This window comes from Bombus bifarius, unplaced genomic scaffold, assembly GCF_011952205.1.
Source record: "Bombus bifarius isolate JDL3187 unplaced genomic scaffold, Bbif_JDL3187 scf7180000008193, whole genome shotgun sequence".
Taxonomy (NCBI): domain Eukaryota; kingdom Metazoa; phylum Arthropoda; class Insecta; order Hymenoptera; family Apidae; genus Bombus; species Bombus bifarius.
In genome coordinates, this window is record NW_022884501.1 from 1081796 (window position 1) to 1100777 (window position 18982).

At 36.1% G+C, this 18982-nt stretch overlaps 1 protein-coding gene and 1 long non-coding RNA gene across 6 annotated transcripts in view; both read right to left on the reverse strand.

The window, feature by feature from the left end:
- LOC117209731 (UPF0489 protein C5orf22 homolog) overlaps positions 1-18982 on the reverse strand; it is a 1030747-nt gene that overhangs the window by 781292 nt on the left and 230473 nt on the right. The gene's annotated exons all lie outside the window — the stretch shown is intronic.
- LOC117209739 overlaps positions 1-18982 on the reverse strand; it is a 96934-nt gene that overhangs the window by 71643 nt on the left and 6309 nt on the right. For 2 of the 4 annotated variants that reach the window (XR_004487973.1, XR_004487974.1), the window contains exon 2: positions 9434-9537. This is a non-coding gene — a long non-coding RNA (uncharacterized LOC117209739). Of the gene's footprint in view, positions 1-8276; positions 9148-9289; positions 9538-18982 lie in introns of those variants that run through there. The other 2 variants (XR_004487975.1, XR_004487972.1) reach the window with 2 other exon arrangements.

The window sequence follows — 18982 nt, forward strand, 5'->3', positions numbered from 1 at the left end:
TAATATTGAATGTTAGAGGAATAAATGGTTTGCTTCCACAAGGGCATTCATCGAAGATGACACGAACGATGGTAAACTGTAAGGTAAATTTAAAAAACAGTGTTCTGCATTTTTCAATTTATGGAATTGCTAACAAACGAAACCGACCTGAAGGCGCTGTGCAAAGGTGAATACTCTTCGAATTGTACCTGTTCGAAGAAACACTAATTCAACTCTAGCAGATTATTTATTTATTTACGAAAGTAAATGACGTTGTACGTTATACATGTAGCCTACAATACGATTTTTCATTATAAAGTATAAATATGTATATATCTGAGTACTTTTTCGAGTTAGAACGCTGTACAAACTTTGACGTGTAGAGATAAATCGCGGCTCGCAGAGATTAGATTTTTCTTTTTAAATTCGAATTAAACAGGTAAAATAACATATCTAATCACGTAGCAAATTATTCAATGTAAAGTAAGTTTATATTTCGATTTATAGAAGATTTCACAGCGGGATGAAAGAGAACGAAGAAACTCGCAGAGGTTTTCGAGTTACCGAGGTTCGACTATACAGCAAACAGGACAAGACAGAGAAAGACAGAGAGAGAGGAGTAAAAAGAAAAGAAGAAAAAGAAAAAAAGGAACGAGTGGCGTACTTAATGGCTTACACTGTTGCAAGAAGAACTCTAAATTATCGTTGCAACAGGCGTTTCATTACAATTGCTAATAAATGGCACGCGGCGATGGTCGTGCGGGTTTATGCGCTTATGTGCTCATAAGCGCATGCATGCCCCGCTGAAAAGACACCGGCGATGTCTTTATTTCATTTAAAGGCCACGCGAGCTTCCGAGTTTATGAGAATAAATTATGCACACCTTCGGAGGGCCGTTGCTTGCCACCGCCAGGCGAGGCCTTTTGTCTCTCTTTCGCGTCGCGCGAAAAAAAAACCACATTCCGCGCGTGTCGCGACGCCACGCCGCGAGAATAAAGGCCCTCGCTGTTTAACAGTTCGTCACATTCGTAGCCGTGACTTAATGTCGGACGCGGAGATGCTTCGAACAGGATTCGCCCTTTCAGACGAGAAACTTTCTTGGTGCTTCGTTAAGAACGTCGCGATAATGATGAAACATCACTCGGTGTTTGGCTTGGATTGCTTCGTCGACGTATCCGGGTAAGTTTCGAGGCGCTGTTTAAACGTTCCGGTATTTAGTTTAGAATATCGGCAGTGGTTACTATCTTTGAGTACCAAATCTAGAAGAAACGACTTACCGATGAAGAAACTTCGAGAAAGTCAAGTACGTAATTTGTACATTTTGATACAAAAAGTACGCATTTTGATACATTTGTTGTCCCTTTTTGTGTATGATAAGAATATACTAAAATACAAGATAAAAAATACGCCTGAAAATTTTTATTGGCAATGAAATTTTAATACCTCGATAACCTAATTTAAAATATTGTCAATAGCACTGTGTTGTGGGTAGCTGTACAATCTAGGAAGTACATTAATGAAGAGATTTTGAAAAAATTCATATTTTTTATTGGTAGTAACTGTATGTATACTGAAATACCAGGTTAATTTTGCATATTTTAGTTGTAAATGAAATCTTGTCAATACTATCGTGTTTTGGTACAAGATCAAGAGAGAAGAGGTTTCTTTGATAGAGAAATTTTAAGAAGTTTGTGTCATTTGAACTGGAATTTTGACATATTTTGTTGTTCGAAGGTAATAAATATTCAAGTATAAAATAAAATTTATCTTTAAAACGTTTCATTAGGAATAAAATTTTAATTTCTGGAAAATCTCAATTTGTATGATTCTCATGATTTGCATGATCATTAACGAGACTTTTCAAGTGCATTGAATACTATACACGTTTTTAATTATTCACATTTTTAAAATAATTTTTATGCGAAGTTCGAGAGAATAATAATTATAAGTGATTTTGATAAATGACTGTATCATTAGTTATTTGGACGTCTAGAATCTAGACACTAGTTAATCAAGTCCTAAGATCAATAGATGTTGACGTAATCAAAAATTTCTATCCTAATGATAGAAGTATGGTCGAACAGCCGTACTATTACTAATTTATCGAATGAAGTTATTTCCCTCAGTTATTCGCATAATCAGCACCTTGTGGCAAGAGAGCTAACGTTACAAGTAACTACCAGCTTCACTGACATTTACGTGTTTAGTCTCTTTCCTTTCGATCCTTTTAAAAATTCGACTGCATTAATTTATCATATCGTAAAGGAAAAGTGATTCGACCTCAGATATTTGATCTATCGACAATCTAACAAACGATAAATAAATATAAATTATGTTTATAAAAAAGAAATTAACAGTACACGTACAAAATTTCTAACGCTTTAAAAAGATTTCATTTAAAGATTTTTAGGTTTCAAGTTCCCAAATATCAATTATCGATAAGTTATTGGAGAATTAACTTAGATCAAATGGATATCTTCAACATATAATAATTTCTAAGATATTTTTCTCATCATTTATAGAGAAACACGAGATGGAAGATCATCGAAATTCTTTTAAGCCTACGTAGATATACCTACTGTTTCTATTTATATTCTTTAAACAATTCTCATTTGTTCCTCTACACGGCCTTTACCATACACAATTCCTATTCACCTTTGCTCAATTTCTTTTCTCAAATTCTAGCCCTAATTCTTTAATCCAAAAAGATCCACAATTCAACCAAGCTGCTACTGAAATTTCTAAAAGCACAACGGATCGCATACCGATCATATACAATGGATCCGTTCAATTTCCGGCTTCCTCCTTGGTGGTGGCCGAAATTGCATTTCTCTCGAAGACGTCCCCGAACGTGTCTGCGCACGCCATCTCTGTCACGCTGGGAGGCACAATTTCCGCTCCACTTCCGGAAATGGACCTATTGTCCGATGTAATCGGAAGACAACAATATCGTGGACGAGCGTATCTCTCCCTTCTCTATCTACAGTCTACATGCAGCCGTGAATCCGCAGGCTTATTCGCACACACACGCACCAGACTAAGCCTCGTATGCATAGAAAATGACACGCGGTACCGCAATACAGAGGGTGGAAACCATCGATGAATAATTTCCACGCGACTTGCACGCTCCGGGCAAATTGTCGATGAATTAAGAAAGGAATGTATGAATGCTCGATGCCTTAGGTTTTGCGCTCGAGAAACGTCAAAGAAGATTCTGAGAGAATGTTGCCTCGGTGATTGCTATTGTTTGATTAATAGACTGTGGATTATTTGGCGTTTGTGGTAAATTTAATGAAAGTGCAAAAATCCAGAGTGCGTATAACGTAGAAAAGTATATAAAGTATACGTGTTTCGTAGACTGCAAGAAATTGAAAAAATAATTCGTTAAGAATTCTGCTATCTAAATAATAATACTCTCGAAGAAGACCATTTTGTAAAAAGTTATATAGAAGTAAAGAATATTTTATCACTGATATCTGCAACGCAGTTATTGAGAATAGAATTCGATATATTTTCTCTTCTTTACTGATAACATAATTTTACATATAATGCACATGGAATAGCTACAATGGTCCGACACCCTTACGATCAATTTTACGTTTGTACGAACCCAACACTTTATTCTTACAACAACGTTACTCTTGTAGCAAAGAGACGTTTCAACGCTCTAAGTAAAATAAATTCGATGTTTATACCAATATGTAAATTATTCTAGAATGTTGTAGAGTAGCGTTACTTCCTATCTACCAGGATGTTATCGATCTATAATCTGTATAATTACGATCTATTTTGGTATATCGATCTAACTAAAAGAAGCACATCGGTTACAATGAAGAAAAAGAAGCTTCGCGATCACGATGTACGAAGAAAAAAAGAGAACCGGTTAAAATGCAAAAGGAACATTCATCGAAACCACTTTCATCCGACGACGATCATCGGTTGACGATCCCGATAATCTCAACGTGATGGTACCTCGATCATATGGACAAGGCGACGTTGTTAAAGCTCGTAAATTCTGAGACATCGATTATCATCCGCTACGAACTAGACACGCGATGTATCTTTTACGATCTACGATAACTGTGTGTACTCGTATGATGCAAATACAAGCGAGATATTAAAGTGACAGAAAGATGCTCGTGACGAAGATACCACCCAGTAGAGGAGACCAATAGAAACGCACACGATCGCGTTCAAGGGGATCGAAATTATCCTTCTGGCGATCCGCGTACTCTGAACATGTACGTATTATGCGAATATCCTGTATATAGGGTGGATCGATAAGAGACACTTACAACGATACAAACAGCAATTCTTTTTATCCAAGAATAACGAAAATAGGATAGCATATGCATTTTTTAATCGCGTCACGTCCTTTCGGTTATATAATATTTTCGTCTCAATTATATTTTTCTAACGTTAAGAAATACCTTTAGTTCCAACAAAATGGCTAGATCATTATTGTGCTATGCACATTTTCGTTTCAATTTCATGTCGAACATCTTTTTAAAGCATCACAGATATTTTTTATTCGTTACAATGAAAATTGAAATATAAAAATTCAAGGGTCGTAGCGAAAATTAAGGTAAAGAATGAAAAAATTTACGACACGTTATCGTCGTCTTAACACTCTTTTCGTTATTCTTTAACAAATTTCGCGAATTAAGCTATCCACGCTGTTTTTACTCTCTATTACAAGAATCGTTTCAGCCTCTCTCCTCGCATTACCTACTCGTCTTATGTCGTATTTCTTATTTAAATACCCTATCTTATATTAGTACCAATAGTAGAATTAAAAACTTATGACAGTGCCTTATAATAACCTACGAAAAGATAAATTCTAATAATAAAAGATACAAAATCGTATTACGACAACGAAAGTTTAAAGCGACAGTGAAACAAATTATTTTATATTCATTAAGTCTCTAAATGTTAATAAAGAAAAGGGACAGGAAACGATTATTTGTACCGTTAGAAAGGACAAAGAATAAATTCTCCTCTCACATAATTGTTATTCAATATTATATTACTGCAAACTTTATCTTTAAATATTATCGAACGACGAAGTTTTGAAACCGCAGAATCTCGATTTCAGATTAAAATCACCGTAGATCGAATAAACGTAACGAAGATATATAGATGTTCTGTTCCTGTTGAATTACCCTGTACATGTATACGTGCATAATGCACACGTATTGCCGCGTATTGTATTCATACAGTGTACGAACGGGATACAAGGCCTCGTACGTGTTGGTACAAGCGCATGGTGTACGGTTTGATGCATGCGAATGCGTATCCGGATCATGGGTAAATTAGTGCGAGAATTAGTGTGAGAATTAGTGCGGTACGCGCACCGACGTATACGCGTAGAGAGATACGAACGGAGAGAGACAAGGAAAAAGATAGAGAGAGAGAGAGAGAGAAAGAGAGAGATCGGCTGGGTCGTTGCATAACGTTAACCCCGCGTGTCGTGACTTGTAAATGCGGTGTAAAGACTGACGTGAATATACGCACTAATGGAGGCGTTGCGGGAGTTCGTAATGGCCGCGTGGTGCGGTGCGGCGAGCGGGTTAATGAATTAAAGAAGATAAGGGACGCGTGTTTCCGCGAGCAACGCCGCGCATAAATCCACCGGGAACGATTCAGTTCGAGATGTCCTCCAGGTGGAAGGTGGACGAACCCCTTTCGAATCGAATCGATCGCCTCTCTCGTCGGCGAAATTCATGGATATCGCTTTGGACACACCTTTAACTTCAAACTGCCTGGTTGGTATCTAGGGATACATACATATACTAATTTCGTAACATTATAACGACCCGCCTATATTTTATATTCAAGTATATTATACATAGACGATTATTCGCTTATGGTTTCTGTTCGTTTATTGCATTTTTACTAGCTTAGGAGACGTCACCCGTGTAAGATTTCTCTTACAGCTTAGAATTGATTGGCTGGTGTGAGGTCGGTACACCAGGCAGTAAGTATAATAGTATGACAAAAATTACGATGATGATAAAATATGTACTGGTTCAAGAAAGTATTCGTAGTTGGCCATTTGAAACCAATTTGGAAATGTACATGAAGATTAAAAAATATTTATTGCAAATATAAGTTTGGTACAAAGATAAATACACAATAGCTGCGTTAAGTATATATTAATAAGCGTTGAATATGGTCCCACTGAATATTGAGGATTATGAATTTTAATGGATAGTTGACTGTTTAGATACTTTTACAATTTCTATATTTTCTGATCGGTTTCAAATTTTACCAATATGGTTATGATAGTTGCATCGCATAATGAAATTTTAAAATGTTTCGTGTAATACACATTACGTATTCATAAAAGGTATTCGAATATTTTCGTCGTATTTAGAGGTAAATTAAGAAGCTGGTATATATGTATTGATGTTTCCTATATAATAAAACTACTTTTGATTTTTTTTTATTATGTAATTTGACTTTTATCTGGAGGAAACAATTAAAGTTCTTGACCAGGCAGGAAGAGTTAACTCGTCATCTAGCTCGATATCGATAAATCCCATTAATGGTTTATTCACTGTTACTCTGTACTCTATGCATCATTACTATCTATTAGACATAGATTATATTGCATGTAAATTTGCAAGAATAATAATTGATTGGAGTAAAATTAATTCACCGTATACCGATTGTTAATCTAAATGATCTGATTAATTCGTAATAATGTAGTGCGTCACGGGGCTGTACATTCAGAGGATAAATTAATGTTAGATAATCATATGGCTATCCAAATGAATAAATAGCTGTTTCATTAGATTTCGGTAGAATTAACTAAGCCTAAACGATATAACAAGAAATAAAAGACCGAGAATAAAAAGATATCGAAAATTAAAATTGAAAATACAGATACCACTTTTATGGCACCTTCAACAGCCTACAACTAATACGCATAAAAGTCTAGGAGTATAATAGATACGGAAGTACAGTGCTAGAAGTATAATAAATACAAAACTGGAGAAAAGGAAACAATAAGGAAGGAGAACAATAAGACTATTATATAAAACAAGTGCGTAATTTCTCGACTTAAAAACCCAACTGAAAACCAATTAATTATAATAGCACTTGACTTTTCATCAACATATATAACAGGATTCAACCAGGTGTTAATAGTATCCAGTAATAGACGAGACCATAACATGATACTATAATTAAGAGACATAAAATCCCATAAATCCAAAAGAAACACCAAATCTTCCATAAGTAACTAAGTAATTTAAATTTTAATTAGTAAAAATATTTGATTTTTGCATATCTTGATAATTCCACTTTCGACTTTTTCCCATATTTTACATCATGCTCTATTAAGCAACCGACAAATCTTACCATTTAATAAGATCCTTGGCACACAAGAACAGGTTTCAATAGCTTGGCATATTGTCATATTTTCTCATACACTGATAAGTATGCATGAACGATATCTTAATATTCGACGTGCGCCATGATTTCGTTAAGCGCAAAATTTTCTACAGCTTGCAATATCGTCCCTCTTATTCTGATAATTTAATCGCATGATTTCTATTAGCCGCGATATTAATTCTCGATAAAATCACTACGATTCTAATAAATCATCCGTACTCGATACTCGCAGCTCAGATTATGTAGCCGGCTGTCTTAACATATTTAATAGCCCACTTGTTTAATATGTAAAGCAACGCGAAAATATATGGAACGAGGCCAAAATGAAAGGAAAAACGTTGCACGCCGTGCGGGGGAGTGACCATAATACGATACTCGCTATGCTGGATATGCAGATGGATGCATCCACTATCACACGCGTATACGCGTACGCATACTAACTCGTACCTGCGTGTCATGCATAAATGATATATGCATACCATTGTGAATAAGTCTAGCCGCTGCAACCACCAAACGAAGATGTTCAATCCGTCTGACAACATCCCTCTTTATACGTTTCTGGCCCTCTGTTTCGCGTCATTCTTTACGCGTGCACGAGTTATACCGAGCTGTTTTTGCGCGTCTGCCTGTGTACATGTAATTAATAATTTATGTTGCGGAGTATCATTTGGGTATCCGGGGGATGGGCGAGTATTAATTTCGCCGTGTAACCACGTGAATGTCTAAACTGCTTAAATGAAGTCCGTTATTAATCGGTCTCGTGAATTATTCCCAGGTTTATTAGGAAATGTTGCAGAAACGAATCGAATAGTTTCGGGTATTTATGACGAGAGAACGAATTCATGAATTTTATGGTAACGAGTATCGTGTGCTTTCGGAGCGAACTCTAAGCGTTTCGTGTGTAAGTTTTAATAATAAATAGTTATGCACCATTTTACATTCGTGATAAATTATGGAACATGAAGGAACGAATATCGTCTATCGAACAAAGTTTGGAATCATTAAGCACATATTCTATAGAGTTAACAAATTTCAGGGACATATCGAGTCACGATTAAAATTGATATAGGCGAAGGAGATTTCAAACTTTTAGTCGATAACGTAGGCTAACGTATTATCTGTAGAAGAGTTTCAGATAAAAAATGAAAATGAACGTATATTCATCGTCGGTGAAAAATGTAGAATCGTTAGACACGTGTTTCATAGAATTCAAGAATTTTGGAAAGAGGCAGCTTGAAATTCTAACACCTCTCGATAATTCCTTGATACATTAACAAAGAGATAAAATAAAAGAGAGACGAAATACTGGTACACTTATCTCTTAAAGTATAAACTATTTTAATGCTAGTTGGAAATATACGAGATTACTGTATTTAGATGCCACTTATTTTCCGTGAGAATAAATAAAAGTCAAATGTTATACATAGTACCTCATGCGGAAATACTCTGTCTATTGATGGTACAGTTAGATTCGAACGTAAAATGATAACGTACGAACGCCTGAGCATTTAGGTCAATAAATGGTTTCGTATAACTGTTCGCTAATTGTTGAATTAAACGTGTATAACTAGTGATGAAAATATTTTCGGAACGAGCACCTATTACCTGATGCACGCAGTAAGGCGCCGTTCCACTAAATTCTGCCAACGAAACCGTGGAAAATCGTTCTGAATCAATGCGCGGCTCCTTTGCGCAAGATACTAATTGCTTCTCTGCATTTCAGTCACTTAACTGTGCCTTATGTAATTTCAAGCGAACCACTCCAGTTTACTGGGTGAACAGAAATTGAATAAACACTGTACAGTTAGAACTCGATTGAGCAAAAGAGTACCGGTTATGTAAATAAAAGATGATGGAAATAAGAATACTTCTCTACTAAATGATAGATCTAACATATAAAAGATTCATTTTGTAATTTACATTATGTATTATATTTCATTATGATGCGAGATAAATGACGTGTGACCAAATGAATAAACATCACGGCGTACCTTAATTAAGCGATTAAACATTACGTATAATGATTATGTGTATAAATATTTCAAAAGAAACATACACGAAGGCATTTACATTCTGTAGCATGGAACATAAAGTCCATTTCCATTACACAAGTCCCGTCGAATCGGAAGAATCCAGTTTAATTACATTCTGTAGTCTTACCTGAAACCAAATAAAAAAGATTGTCGTTAGATCATTTACAATTTGATTAAAAATACGATACACAATTCGATGTATAATTCGCAATAGGATATTAAAAAGTACGAGGTGGATTAATTAAACAGATTAATTCCTTAAATGTCCTGCAAATTAATCGTTGCATTACTCGCAATTGGTGAATTATCTAATTGAACATAGGATATACGATACACAATAAAGAATTTAATCGAAACAAATTTCCTCCTCACATTTCCTACGCTAATATGAATGACGCTACTACTTAAGTTATTTTAAACACATCTGCATACGCAACATCAAATCTACGAGACAGCTTCCCTACAATCTACATCCTGTCCCAGTTCTCGGTAAAGTTCCACAATCGCACGTTTAAACCCATACTTCGCAAAGCACCCCTTTCATAAACACAATTACACAGCCCACGTCTCTCTGAAACGAGGCTTCCGAAAATACTCAATTATACATTCCAAACCATATTTCTCACGATCCGCCCTCTCAAAAATTCACAATTACGCAGGCAAAGCCGTATTACACAGAATTCAGCCAACCACGATGCACGTAGGCTAAGCCACCCCGTACATTACATCGTACCGTTCGCATACATGGCCCCGGTATGTACACACGTATCGCAACGCTGTCTTGTCGTTACAAGCAGCGGATGGCGAGTTAGACGAGGTTAGAGCACGTGCGATGTTATAGTACAAGTGTACACCCCCGTTCATAAGTACATATTAACAGACATCCTGACTTGATACAAGGTATTATAATTAGAGTGTTCGTAACAATGATAATCGTTCACCACGTTTTCTTAGAATGTTCAATATCCGTTTAATACGTTTCATTCTCCTTAAACAAGATATTTATCATATTTATACAATTGTTGTGAGTTTACCAGTAATAATATCGCAAAAGAACTGTATCGAATTAAATTACGAAGTTGCGTCATAATAAAGGAGAAACGATTAATTTTAAATCGAATATGTCTAGATATTTTTGATAATATATTTTTAATTTATTAGGTCATCCCGTAAGCAACCTGGTACTTGTAACAGCTACGTTTAAAACAAAGAGAATTGTTACCATTCGAGTGCCATAAAACTGGCATAGAAAACTTAATAAAAAGATACACAAAATTAGAAAAATGAACATTACACTGATCAACTTCTTTTTTTTTTTTCTTTCTTTAATTTACCTTAGAATCTAATTATACCATCTTGCTGCAATAAACGAACCGATGCTATACGATGTAACCCGATAGATAGGTCGCTTGCTCCTCGACAATCGAATACTAATCGTGTACTTATGCAATGAATTTAAGAACTGAACAAGCAGTAGAATTGACCGAGTTGATTTCTAAGAGTCTCGTGTTAGAACGATGCCATAGTACATATGCACCCTGCGCGTTGTTGTATCTGTACATTTTCCATAAATGCATAAAACTCCGCATAATATCGACTAATAATATTTAAAGCTGATCATATACAGCAAGTATGATAATACTTATGAACGGGGGTGTACGCAGGGCCACATAGAGATACGCGCAAGCGTAATTACACGTACATGAACGTAGGGGAGAAGGCAAGTCACGGTCGCACCTGCTCCTTACGCTGACATCGGCCATCCCCATTCGAGGACGCAACCGGTCAACGAGGCGAACAGACGGACGGTACATCGGTTATTGTCCTGTCCCCGTTCAGGACAGGCATTGCCCTATTGACTTCGTTAACACTCGATATCTATCGAAAGGTGTTTCCTGCGCAGGCTCGATCACTGTCACGGGCCCCGTTCGTATCCTCATGCCCGGCTGTCATCGTTAAGTCGAACGAGCAAAGGTTAATAGCGTTTAAATTAGAGTTCCACGATAACGACGACATTGTCGGCGGGACGTCTAGCAATTTATCGGCCACGCTCGTTTACGATCGCGCCAACCATGGTAATATATCGATCGTGCGGATTCTTGCCTAGTTAAGGTGTGCGAGAATATGAGAGGAATAAAATTTTGGCGCGAAAAGGTTGGAGAAGAAGTTTTGATACAATGAAAGTGATTGCTAGGCGAGAAGTTGTTCCGGGGTGACGGGTTAATGGATACTTTAACGACTTTAGATCCTTTTGTGGAGGTTTTGGAAAAGTTTACGACGAACGGATAGGATACTTCATTCGTGTAATGATTGTTTTATCTTCTTTATTATGTAAGAAGTATGTATGAAGCATGTTATTTTAACGCAAAGAATTATGAAACAAACGATTGGTACTTAATTAAGTACCAAGAATATACGGATATTTTTAGTAAATATTTATGTTCACCTTTATCGAGATTGAAATATAATTATATATAGTTATCTGTTTTTATCACATAACAGTTTAATTATAATTATGAATGCAGGATACGTAATATTCTTATTTTTCAATGAAGCGTTGTTCTATCAGGTTCTAGCATTTTATTTTCGTAGTATCAAATTTTTTTGTATGGAAGTAAATTTAATATACTTCCACCTAATTAACTAATACGTAAACAACAGATATAGTAAATACGATGATATATTTTCACTATATATTTTCTATCTATAAAGACAGAAAACGATGAAAGACGAGTGTTCAAATGATAAACGATATAAACGTCCAAATGAAATGTTCTCTATTTGTATCGAAAATCTTCGCCTCTGGCACCTACGTTATTTATTATTCCAACTTCTGAATAATTTCAAACGAATTACAGTATCACTAACAAAATATTAAAAGTTCCTTCGATTCCGACAAAACCACCGAAACGCACCGACGTATCAAAACTCAACCATTCAACTATGCCAAACAAATTACAATACGACCTTACCACATTGAAAATACCTCGGACTGCAGCCAAGCCGAAATAATCGCGTACCGACCCGACGTATCAAAATTCAAAATTGAACATCCAAGTAACGCGTCCCTTTGACAACAATTTATAATTCCCGGCTGGACATCGGAATGGTATTACCGATAATCCATTCGGTTCGTGAGTACCATTGTAAATCCCGACGCATGATTCGCGCGCGAGATGGCGGCGACATTAGTGGCGCGTAACCACCAGATGGAAATTTATAATAGGGAAACGAGACAGAATTAATTGAATGGAATCGTCATCAATATCATTGGCTCGTGTTTGGCGAAGGACGTACCAAACGACGTTAATGAATATCGTCGCCGGACAAACTGTTCCTTCTTTGTCGTCGAGACGCGAACGGGACGGAAAACAAATTGGTTCGGCAGTCGTAAAGTGTCGTTTCCACGATGCAGAAATAGAGGGGTGCGAATGAACGTAGCGGCGAAACTGCGTTGCAGATTTATGCGAGGTTGTAAATGCGAGCGCCAGAGAACGGGTTGCGAACGATCGACATAGGCGTACCTGTGCCGTCTTCGTCTTCTTATTGGAAATGCGACAGGATAGGAGGAACGATGCCGGTGCACCGTGTTATTTGAGCACACCGATCCTCGCCTTAATTCACCATTTAATCGATAGCATGGCCACTTGTACGCTGTACTTTTAATGACGCTATTAGAAAATTGTTCCGTTCTTTTTTCCTTCTCCTTTTTCCTTTTCTTCTTTTGGTGCTTCGATTTATCTTTTTGGTCCTTGAATTCATACGTAATTTTCGTATAACACGGCAGAGGTAGGTTGATTTCTTTGAAATATCGCGCAGCTTACAAACGAAAAAAAGAATTGCGTTACAAATTGGTACGATAATCTACGGATTTACGTTTATTATCAGAAGAGGCATTGTATTCACCAAAAATAGCAATAGGTAGATATCATATCCTCTGCTCTCCTCTCTCTCTCCCTCTCTCTGGTCGATTTAAAATATTTATGGGTCACGTGTGGTGAATTTAAACTTCTGTCGATCGTGCATAACGCAGCGTAATTATAAATGTCAGTGATTTTTGTACGCTCTGCTATGGCGTTGGGCAAATTTAATAGCGGACAAAACGAGTAACTGCATTTTATATCGCCTTTTGTATGTTTTTTACGGAGTAATAAAAACGTTTTATGTATTATTAGGCACCATAGACGTCACATAATGTGTAGGTCCTCGTTTAATATTCTTTGACTTTCTCAACCGTATTATCACAGAATTATACTGTGGAGAAAATTATGTTATACGAAGGTTGACATTATTGTTATTGTATACATAAATTATGTCTGTAGGAAAAAATAGATATTCCATTGAATAATTAATTACTTCACGCATATTTATCGTAAGATAATTATCATAAACAAATTATCGTCATCATTTTTGTGCAGTAGGTATATTAGATCTTTTGCAAATAATAAACAAAAGGTTAAAAAGTGTGAAATAGTACGATATAAATAATCCGTACCATTAAGATACACACGCGTCTCTCTTGTGCATACAAAAGACACATAAAAGTTTCAATCAAAATCCTCCTTATCGTATAATATATTTCAAATATTAATACATTGTACAAAGTAAAAATGATACTTCGGATGGCTTTTACGATAACAGCAGCAATTTTTGTTCATAACTTACCGATTGCTGATAGCTATTGCTGCGCATTTTTACAGAGATTTGCATCTGGTTTAATCGTTTCTACGTGGGTCGAACCAGAACATATTTCATCGAACACCGAACTGTATAGCTATCGAAGGAAATATGTACAATCAAGTCGCAACCTTAATAAAGAACGCTCGAAAGGACATAAACCGAGCGTAATATTTTAGGTGTACTGTACTTCATACCCTTTAATTACGTGCAAACTAACAATTTTATGACTAACAATTTATTGTTATACATCGGCTGAACCGCGGTTGAAATACAAAATGTAAAAGGGGGCGAGGTTCCACAGTAATCATGTTCCAGAAGATGTAACTTCGAATTAAACAAGTTCTGCAATGAGATCATACGTTACAAGCACTCTTTAATGCAACCAAAGTACCGGTGTCGATGAATAAGTTTTATAGAATCATGGAAATGGTTCGAAGAAACGATACTCGCAATTTTTATTTATATTTTTTAGCTTCAGCCTGTACACGAACGGAATAATTTAGTATATGTCATATTACCGAGAGTCAGTCTCATTTTTGTTGTTAATTGAGCAATTTATATTAAAGAACTTGTGATACTCATAAATTTCTTTCCGTGATATATTGATCAGATAAAACATACATAAGTTGTCAGTTCATTATGAAGAAATGTATTGATCAAGATCCTGAGTTTCATAAAAAGAGAAAAATATCCATGTCTCTTGCCAATAAATTCTTTTGAAGTGCGAATGATATAAATATACCCATAAATGAAAGGAATGTTCTATCTTCATCGACAACATCATTCTTTCATCTTCTTTATTTTTTTAAATTATCATCATCCTGTCAACGGTAGCCAAACAAATTAAGAAATAAATCAAATTCTTACAAATCCTTTACGTTTCCCACGATCTTCTGCTTTCACTTATCACATAAGGTGCAACTTTCCTGTAGAAGATTACTTAACAATAGTGAAATCTATAAAACAAACTCAAATTCTTTTACATTCGCTGCTTGCACTTGCGTAAACTAGCAACACCTAATCTCCATAGTCTACACAAAATAACAGTTATCCAAAAAACAAATCTGTACCTGACAATCATTCAGTGTTGCAAAGTTGCTTAAATCGAGCAATATTTCTATCCAGAAAAAAGTACAGTAGATTAGAAGATCAAACGCTATATGAAAATACAAAAAATGAAATTCAACTTCTATAGTTTTTCATTGACGAAGCTCCTCAGCTGTTTGTTCAGCAAAAATAGAACATGGCAGCTTATAGCTGAATCGATAGCGTAGCTTGCTCACTAAACGTATTCGAAAAAGTGAACAACGTTTCTGCGTATTTTTGCACCTTTAAGTTTCTTATAAATGCATAAGCATCCGCAATCAACTAATCATTACGACGTTTCGCGATTTCTCAAAGCCCGTGACGCAGGGAACAGTTGCAGAGCATTCGTGTCTTTCCGACGTTAATTACGAAGGAAGTGAAAAAACGAGGGAAAACCGGTTAGTCATGGTACGTTATCGGTCAGTTCCATCATTTTGAAAAACCGGAGAGACACACGAAAATTGTTCGGTAACGCGAACACGAGCGCGTGCAGCCGTAAAGGCGGATCCATCGTGAGTGGGATAGTTCGTCAAGGAGACCGGAAGCGGCCTACTTCCGAAACGGCGTATAATTTTTTATGCAAAGCCGGGGCCCGATCGTTCCAGCTCGAAAACTGTAATTTGTGGCGGTCGTTGGTAGCCGCGCGTAAGGATACGTCCGCGCGGACCCGCTCGCGCGCGCGTGCAGCGATCGCAAGCTGCCCCCGGAGACGGCCCGATAATTACCTCGTCAGAAGCCTCCTTTTCTTCCACGCTCCACCGCTGCGATTCTGGACACCGAATCGTTAACGAGTCCGGCCCCTTATCTGGTTGGGGAAATCAGGGAAAGGTTCCAAGGTAGGAACTGGGACATGATTCTGGACGAGTTCGGTTTTCGAGCACTTTTTTCCTTATTTTTAATATATATATATATATATTGGAGTAATTCAAATTTTTGTGAAGAGATTTTTCGCAATTGAAAGTTAAGATTACGGTAGGCTGGTTAAAATTCCTAATGAGGAATTATAATGGCAATTTGAATTATTCAATAGATAAGCTATATAATAAATCGAGATTAATCGCTTAAGAAGAATTAAAGGTTAATTTTGGTGTCAAAATCGTCAAATTGTTAGGAAATTTTCGTTTAATTTTACATATTTGTTAGTACGTAATATGAAATTTTGACTACGAAGTATTAAAAATGTCATATGAAGCATATAAAAATATAAATAAATAACTTTCGCAGCTGTTTAGTCAAGATACTATTTGTACTGATCTTTCTTTTATGTTAATAAGAAGAAAATAAGTGGCACAGAAAAACATACATATCAGATACCTGTTTTACACATAAAATTAGAGTAAGAAAAGATAAGTTCTTATATCGTGATGCCAAAGATAAACATTCATCTTAGTTGAAATAAGAAACACGGTAAAATGATGTACTTTCTATCTTGACAACGAGTATCACATGTATTAAGTATCAGTTTATTTCTGCGCATATGAAATATTTCTCAAAGGGCTGTCTGCAGTGAAACTGACAATCCGAATTCGTAAAATCTACGTACATCTTCGATGTGACAAACGTTTCAGTTTCACAGTACTTCCGTCATTAAGCACAGGCGACAGCCAGTCTACCGCAATGTAATAAATATAGATGAATGAGGGCGAATATCGTGCGTGCATCTGCGACGTGAACTCGTTCAAGATGCTTTGATCTATTTCTGGTCCAAACGTGCCACTTTGTCCACCTGCGAGATTTACGAAACCACGTCCGGTTCTCCGTATGTTAGATTTTAGATGATCGTGAATCATCGTTTTCTATCCTGACGCGCCGGATGAAAGGAATCGTAAACGACTATATCCATCCACTTGAGCCAAGACGAACCGGGACGTTAAACGCTAAGTTGAGGATACAAGTGTGATTTAGGATTGTCGAGCTCGAAATATAATTGCGTAAATGAATCCTAGGTACATAAAAGTCCGACTAATCCATTTAGGAAGTATGCGACGGCGCCTTAACATCATTTGGAACTTATTTATTAATTTTTCGTTATTATTGCATCTAGATCCTACAATTTATTCGTTTACTTTTTATCTTCTATGACATTTATGGAAATTTAAGCATTTATGACAAAATGATATCTTTTAAATCACGAATATGTTTTTGTATATATCTGATTTATATAACGCGTATCTATTATATCAATACGTTTCTTGCACCTTGATAAAACAATATGTAAATTATTTTATTTATATTTCTTAATAACATCGTATTTATGCAATTTTTACACGTTATTTTATCGTGTGTTACTTAACGTATTAATTGCACTGTAATTAATTCAGGTAATACGAAACGAAGTAAACTCGAATATCCTTTCAATTCGAATCACACGAGTATTTTAATTATTCGAGTACATCTAATAGCGAATGCAAAAAGAGTGTTAATTTTCAAAACGTTTCATATCATATTATCGATATTATTAATACAATAATATTTCATACTATCAATATCCTTTTATGTCGTGCTTTTACAATGATAATAAAGATACGAAAAATGGTTATTCATTACATAAATGAGTATTGATATCAAAGAATAATGATTAGACAACGGTCATTAATCATTATTACCACTTATAGTACATAAAAAAAACACGATGTAAACAAACTGAATTCGATCGATCGCGTGTACAAAAATCGAGACGCGGTCGGTTGATATCGGTGCATACAAATTTTTCCGCGCAAGCAAAACAACTGATCCGGCGAAAAATTCAATTAATCACCATGCCGTCGATATTTCATCTCTGCGAGATGGACAGGTGCAATTTGTACGTATCACAAGCAATATATTATCAACCAATACCCGGAACCTATTTACGACTGCGTAGACTTTGTTCTTACAGTCGCGAATTCATAGGTGAACGAACGCTCGAAACGAGTTTCTGACCAGCGAGAATTCGTCGCGATCTCGCCTCGATAAAATCGCGTATGCGAGCCAGAAAACGGTGCTTTATCGCTAGCCGGAAGAATGTCCTGGTCGTTTAACCTGCAACGTTTCACCGTTTCAAAAGACGACAGGTGGAGAGTTGAAGGTGAAAAGCAGCATTTAAAAACGACTAAGAAAAAGAAACGATGAAAAGAGAGGAAAGAAATGAGAAAGAACACTTATCCGACGACACAAGTCACACGGAAGGGAATATACAAGGTTACGAAAATATTCGAACACTCGTAGACGTCCTTTATGAATATATTATGTGTATTGCATGCAAAGTTTTACAATTTCCTTAGCCTTGTTGCAAGACTATCACGATCATATTGATCAAGTTTGAAAGAAATCTGAAAATACGTATAGTAATTAAAAGATATTTAGTACAGATATACATTTCGCAGAAGTCATAAAAGTATTGGTACAGTCGATAACAAATTTGAATATTCAACGGGTCATATTTAATATTTATTATATGGTAAATATATGCCTGCAACAAATATCCTGTAATTTCTATATACATTTTCAGATTCGTTTCGAATTTTATCAATATAATCGTAGCATCTCATTACAGTTCTAATGGTTTGTATAATACGTTCAATACGAACGTAAAAGTCGCCTATGGTAAGACACGTTGACGAACCAGTGTAAATGAGACGGTTCTCGTGGCCCGGAGAAAAGTATTTTCGCCGAGTACCGGTCGACGATCTATTTTAAATTTCCAAGGATAATAAATTCAGGAATTTCCGCCCGCTTAATCCTTTCCTCGATTCGGCTCCGATTATATTCACCCCGACCACCCGCCATCAACCTTTTTCTTCGCAGCTTTTAGAAAGATGCGATCA